Consider the following 7,540-nt stretch of genomic DNA (forward strand, 5'->3'; position numbering starts at 1 on the left):
CAGTAAATATCTAAATCCAAAACGATGAACTAACCAACCTCGTTCCATTAATCTATGCCCTGGCTGAAGGGACACGGATAGGGCTCAAGTGCCACCATCAAGCTACGGAGATGGGCAGCTTTTCTGGGGCAGCTCTTTTGTCTCTTCATCTCTCTAGATGAGCTTGTTCTGTTTCCCGTCTGCTCTTCCAATTTGCTGAGCAAATTGTGGGCAGGACCTCCTTAGGTCTGACAGAGCCAAATGCTGTAGAGCCGGTCTTGAGGAGGCTATGACAATGCGGGACTGTGGCAGTTTGTCACTAGACTGTCTAAACCCAGTGCGCTGATCACTCAGCATTGGGACCTTACATTCAGTCAGAAGAGAGGCTCAGTGAAGAAGCTGGGGCAAGGGTGGCTGAGAAAGGAGGTAAGCACGGCAGGAGAAGGAGGCTGGCCACATTCAGGTATCTCTCTATAGACCTGCTTTCTCTAGGAAGAAGCACAAAATGATTCTGTAGATGTAACCAACCGTCTTATTAAATAAGAAACACAGAACCGATGTAAAAGAGAAAGCCGAGAGGTCAGAGCTCAGAGCTAAAATCTCACCCTTCCTCCTGAGTGCTCCTAGCTTCCTGAAAGAGATCTACTTTCTGTCTGTCCGTCTTTTCATAGTCTTTTGTTCTGCCTTCTCATTGGTTGTAAACCCAAACACGTGACTGCCTCGTCACTGTCTGTATGTACAGCCGCCCAGGTCTTAAAGGCGTATGTCTCCAATGCTGGCTGTATCCCTGAACACACAGAGATCTATGGGATTAAAGGCGTGTGCCACCACCGCCACACTCTTGCTATGGCTCTAATAGCTCTGACCCCCGGGGAACTTTATTTATTAACATACAATCAAAATCACATTTCAGTACAATTAGAATACCACCACATGATTCATTTAATGATGCTTCTTGGAAACAAGGACTACATCTTCTTCAGTAGCACTCATTGATTGTATGTTCTGAGGGTAGTTTCTGGGCATATGATTTCTGTATGTGTGTGCACACTGCATGTGTGCACGTGTGCACACACTATAGTTAGTTTTTGTCAACTTGACACAAACTAGAGTCACCTGAGAAGAAGGAATCTCAATCAAGGAACTGCCTCTATCAGATTGGGCTCTGCACACGTGGGGTGTTCTCTTGAATAATGACCCATGTGGGAAGGCCCAGCCCACTGTGGGCGATGCCAACCCTGGGCAAGTGGTCCTGGGTTCTATAAGAAAACAAGCTGAGCAAGGCATGATGAGCAAGCCAGTAACTATCATGCCTCTGTGGTCTTTGATTCCATTCCTGCCTTGGCTTCCCTCCATGGTGGATTTTTGACGTGGATGTATAAGCTGAAATAAACCTATTACTCCCCAAGTCACTTTCGGTCATGGTATTTATCACAGCAACAGAAACCAAGTTAAGACATTGTATGTGTGTTTATGTACACGTGAGTGTGCATCTATATGTGTGCAAATGTATGTGAACATGAGGTGTCTTCTGTTGCTTCTCCATTGTATTTTTTGAAACAGGGTCTTTCATAGAATCTGGGGCTCAAAATTCAGCTAGGCTGGCTGGCCAGCAAGCTCTGGGGATCTGCATGGCTCTCCTTCCAGCATTGGGATTACAGGTGCATGGCATCACATCTGCCTTTCACATGGGTGATGGGGAGCAAGCTCAAGTCTTTACGCTGGCACATTACCAATTGAGCCACTTTCCAGCTCCCGTTGTTACAAGCTTGAAAATAAAATTTAAATGCTAATCTCTTAAAAAGAAAAGTATTAAGTGTATACTGTTGTGTGGTGATATATTGTATACCCTAATAAAATTTTTCTGAAGATCAGAGAACAGAACAAGCCACTAGATTAAACATAGAGGCCAGACAGTGTTGGCACACCCCTTTAATCCTAACACTCAGGAGGCAGAGATTCATCTAGATCTCAGTGAGTTCAAAGCCACCCTGGTCTGCATGAGATTGACTCAGTCTAGGAGAGAAACAGAGCCAGGCAGTGGTGGCACACACCTTTGACCCCAGCACTTGAGATCTCATGCCTTTGCTACCAGTATTTGGGGATCACACGCCTTTAATCACAACACTAGGAAGGAAGTATCACTGTGAGGAGACAGGAGCTAAAAGCTTTTCGACAGAAGCCCTTTTCGGCTGAAGCCTTTTGGCTGAGGAAACTTTTTGGCTGAGAACACAGAGAGATATTCAGTCTGAGGATTTGTGGAGACAGGATTGGCTGAGGAGTTAGTGAAGTGAGAGGTGGCTGTGGCTTGTTCTTTTGTCTCCCTGATCTTTCAGCATTTACCCCAATATCTGGCTCTGGGTTTTTATTAAAAGACTAAATTAGATTTCGTGTTACACTGTGTTTGGTTTTACACAGTGTAACATTTCAAATATATTTCCACATGTCAATAAATGTATTTCTTCAGTTATATTTCTACAACATCATTTTTAACAGCTTCCTTATTACTCCACTATATAGAATCTACATGTTTGCTCGGGTATGGGGGTTCATGCTTGTGACTTCAGCCCTTAGGTATCTGACACAAGACAGTGAAGCTAGCCTAGGCTAACAACAGCAGCAAAAACATGTAAGTTCTATAGGATAAATAATGTGCACAGCCAAACCAGTAGCATGGGATTCTTAGACTTCTTCAATATTTTTGTTTTTATAAATAAAATTTCATGGTATTTGGTAATCAATCCCTGTAAAGTTTCTCACTAAACTAACATCCTCAGTGGAATTGAGGGTTCAAAGTATTTATATTATGCTAAGTTTTAAGTAAACACTGCAAAATTCAATGGGCACTTTAAAACACTTTTATAAGTTATATATTTTATTTATAGAAAAATTTCCCCTTCTTTCTCCATGTTTAGCATCATAACCACCTTACATTAGGCTGGCAGAAAATCTACTGCTCTGAAATGTAAAGGGTTTTATTTTAACTAAAGTAAAAAAAGATCATCAATCATCTCCTAGCTGCTCACTTCCTTGAATTCCTTCCACACCTGGAGTCCTGATAATTGGTTTTGTTGCCTAATCTTTTGGTTTATTAATACAGGTAAATCTCTCTAGTAGTTCTAGTCATCTTTTGATTAAATTGATCATATTGCACAGAACAGTAAGCTGCCAGTATTCAAGTGAATTCAAAGGAGGCTGTGCCAGGCCTTTTTTGATTTGCAAATCTACATATAAATGCCATTCCACATGGCAGTTAAATGCTCAGTCTTCTGATATTAGCACAGCATGAAAAGCAACAGTTTTTATATTTGCAAGAATACATTTTCCTTAACAACACGCATACGTTAGTATGTATACATATGTATATGCCTTTTCTACTATGGTATGCTTTATTGCATACAGAGATGAAATCAATTATTTAACTACTAGACCCAATTATTTGCAAATATGTTTGGCTATTGTTTCTTATCTGAACAAGACCACTAGCTAGCTGTTTCCTTCTCTGTTACCTCAACCTGGGCAAAGGAGTGTATAATTTAGTAGTTTACTAAATGAGTAACTATGTTCAAAGGCTCAGAAAATGCTGATAACTAGACAAGGAAAAAAGAAGTCCATAGCATGGACGACTTCATTCACACAAAGCTGGAAAAAATGTGTAGAGAAATATGGCCTATTTGGAACAACTGTCATGACATGTGAGTTTCCTTAAGTCAATGTAACAGAAGTATGCACAGTGCATTAAAAGCCACATAGTAAGTCAGCATTCTTGGGAGGCATGAGATTGTCAGGGTTTGTACATATGTTGGGAAGGCATTGTGGACATGCAATTGTCAGGGTTTGTACATATGTTGGGAAGGCATTGTGGACATGAGATTGCCAGGGTTTGTACATATGTCAGGAAGGCATTGTGGACATGCAATTGTCAGGGTTTGTACATATGTTGGGAAGGCATTGTGGACATGAGGTTGTCAGGGTTTGTACATATGTTGGGAAGGCATTGTGGACATGAGATTGTCAGGGTTTGTACATATGTCGGGAAATCCGGTATTTAGAAATAGCACATTTGAGAGTGGTACCCTGACTTTAATCTTCTGGATGAAACAATGAACTCATTAGTTGTTATGAGCCACTGATCCTCTTTCCATACCTTCTGGGTTCGATTTCACCCCAAAACTGAACAGAGCTAGCCCTGTGTTCTGCTCCCCAGCAGTGACCTTTCTGATTCAAATGTAAAATGCTCTTGCAGATGAAATTCACTAGGACAAAATGTTCAATAGAAAGATTACATTTCCAGTGGGGCAGAAAGATATTTGCCAGCATCTCATTAAGGCTTCGATACAAAGTCTTGGATTTCAATCAGAGCTGAGATAGAATGGCAATAATCCAGGAGCAAGATGGGAGCTGGGCGCTTTGTTTCCGTAGCATTATGCATTTCCCTCCCCCTCCCCACCCCGCCCCATCTACAATAAAATCTTGAAAAAATTTCCAGGAGAATAGATATGGAAAAGAAATAACCCCATAGTCATTTTAATGTCAGCCACACAACGTGCTCTGTGAAGCCTCCGTGGCCTGATAACTTTGCCTCGCACTCAAGGAGGAGAAGGTGACATCATTTACATTTAGCCCAACACGTGAGGAAGGCTGGAAAAAAAAAAAAATCCCTGCACCATAAAGGCCGCATCAATTCTTCCATCTCTGCAGCCCCACCTCCCATCATTAATATGGTCCAGCCATTTCCTACCAGCATTTTATTCTCTACCCCTAGAAGTAATTTACCGACTTAATGGAAATGTGAGAGATTTGCTTTAACAGATTTTATGAATGTAAGCACAAGTTCTCACCGAACATTTCCCTCTGGAGAGAGGTTATCCTTTGGCCAGGGGGCATTTGTAATAGTTCAGTAATCAAAAAAGATTTGCTTCTTCAGACTTGCTAATTTGCTCAGTCTCTTAAGTAACAAAAGGGTCTAAACTCTGCCTCTCAATTTAAAGTGAGCCCCGTAAAAGCTTCCAGCTTAGCAAGAAATCGGAGAATTCACATCTGAGCTTTTAGCCCCCATTTCAATTTGTGCAAGCCTAATATCACTAGAGCCTGATTTCAGCTGCAGGGGAAGGGGTGACTTTTTTGTGGAATTTAGTTCTCCATCTGGGAGGGAGCTGCTCAATGATCATATGGACAGGGAAAACTGCTGGACAGATAAGCTGGTTTTCCTTGAAGGATCAGTATTTCTGAGTCCGTGACAGGTTTCATGCCAAAGTGAAACTTCTGCCTTCAAGTCAGAACTCTGGACTGGGTTTTGATGAGAGGGTGTGTGTGGGGGGTGGGGGGCAGCCGTACTTTTCTTAAATTGCACAGTTGCATCTCAGTGAGGTACAACTGGGTCACTGGATCCACAGCTGTGTTCCCAGTGTGGAGGAAAGTGCTGCGCAACAGGATGGCCCATGGGTACTGGTTGAATGGGTGACAGTAGGTGAGAGGCACCATTGCCATGGTTCAGCCATGGAGAGAAATGCCCCTTGGCCTTGTGTTCTTTACCCAGTCATTAACTGACTCCTTTGAACTGGTTGCATTAGCTCTTTCTGCTTTCAGACTCGGAGTCCTGAGTTCAGCTGGCCAAACCGTGCAACTTCATGAGAAAATGTATGGTGAGGACTTGGGCCTTGTTCACCCACAAGGCAAGTGGAAGGAGAATCTTTCAATCTATAATTTTGCCAAACAACCTCGATGTTTTCAAATAAACAATTAAGAGTCTGAGATGACCAAATATGCCAAATCCCTAGTGTTACTCTATGTTTTGTTTGTTTATTATTGTGCTTTTTGAGACAGGGTCTCATATAGCCAAGCTTAGTCTCAAACTCGAAAACAAGCTGAGCATGATCTTAAATGCCTGCTCTTCCTGGCTCCCCCTTTGAATTGCTGGGTATACAGGCCTGCACCACCACACTTGGTGTTGAACTTTACATGTGTTTTCTCACTGTCACCCAAGTCCTTGCCTAACCATGGGTTCATGGTAAGTAGACACATAGGCAGGAAAGTGCCTCTGCCCAAGTTAATTAAACTATACTATCTGCTCCAGAAATATCATTTCATGGATTACTGAAAATTTCAATAATTTTATCAGGCATGGTCAGCTCCTCCCAAATAGGCAGAGCGATAAAGAAAATTATGGTTGGTTTATAAGTTTATAAAGGAAGAATGTCAGCTAAAAAAAAAAAAAAAAAAAAAAAAAGAATACATCTAAGGAACTGGATGTGACTGGCTTTATGGAAATATAAACAAGATGTTTCCCTTTCAAAACAAACTTTGTCTCTGTTGATATTCTTCCAGAAACATTTCGGCAGTCCTAAAACAAGTTTCCTGGTTATTCTGTCTATGCCATCCAAGGACCTTTGCCTGGCCTGTCTCATGGCAGACTGGCATGTTTATTAACAGACCAATTCGTACTAAAATCTTTCAAGGACTGAAACATAATAAAGAAATCCCAGGTTAGAACACATCTTTGGAGATTATGACTTACAGAGTGGGAACAGGGAGAGAGTTCAGTTGGTAAAGTGTTTTCTGTGTCAGCATGAAGACCCAAGTTTTATCAGCAGCACCTGTGTTGAAAATCAGTGGGTGCCGGGCGTGGTAATGTGTGCTGGTGATCCTAGAGCTGTGGAGAGAAAGAGGCAATCCCCTGGAGCTCACTGGCCAGCCATTCTCAATCACTGAGCTATGCTCCACACCAGCGAAAAGCCTTGCCTCAAAAGTAGATAAATAAATAAGTGGATGGCTAGTGCCTGAGAAATGACAGCTGAGGATGTCCTCTGCACCTCCACACGTATTGGCACACACACGCACCACACACACACACACACACACACACACACACACACACACACACATAAAGGGCATTTGTAGAGATTTTACTGCCAAGGGCCATGGGGGGATACAGCAGGTGATAACTAGTGTTTGACAGGTCGACCCACCAGACGTATAACTCCCTGATGGGGAGCCCCACTAGGCAAAGCCGTGGGGTCCCTGGCTGTGGGAGCCGGTTGTTTTCTGTCTGTAATTTTCTCATGTGCCACCGTTAAACCTCCCTGTAAGAACAGCTGTGGGTGCTTTGCACAGCCCTGTGGTGGTGTGTTGTACATCTCTGGGCACACATTTAGCTATGGATTTCTGCTTAAGCTGTACTATTCCGATGAACAGAAATATTACCCGAATATTCTTCTTTACTGACACAGGAAAGTAACAGTATTCTCAGTCTCAAAGACAGCCTTTTACACATTTTGCAAAGACCTTACAACTATTCCGAAACAGACTAAACCTCCCCTACAGAACATACACAAAGACTAATTCCCAGGTGTTGTTTATTGCTAAATCAAGGCCAGGCTGTCTACATCAAGACATAGTTCTTGCAGTAGAAGAAAGTGATTTCTGCACGTACCCTGACCGCTCAAGGTTCAGCCACTGTTTACTGTCTGGGACCCCTCACCAACTTAGCGCTACATGCATGGGTCAGTGTGACCTTACTAGACTAAGAGAAGCTACTTGACTTATCTTGTGTTTTGAGAAT

Source organism: Peromyscus leucopus, chromosome 4, assembly GCF_004664715.2.
Source record: "Peromyscus leucopus breed LL Stock chromosome 4, UCI_PerLeu_2.1, whole genome shotgun sequence".
NCBI classification, from domain to species: domain Eukaryota; kingdom Metazoa; phylum Chordata; class Mammalia; order Rodentia; family Cricetidae; genus Peromyscus; species Peromyscus leucopus.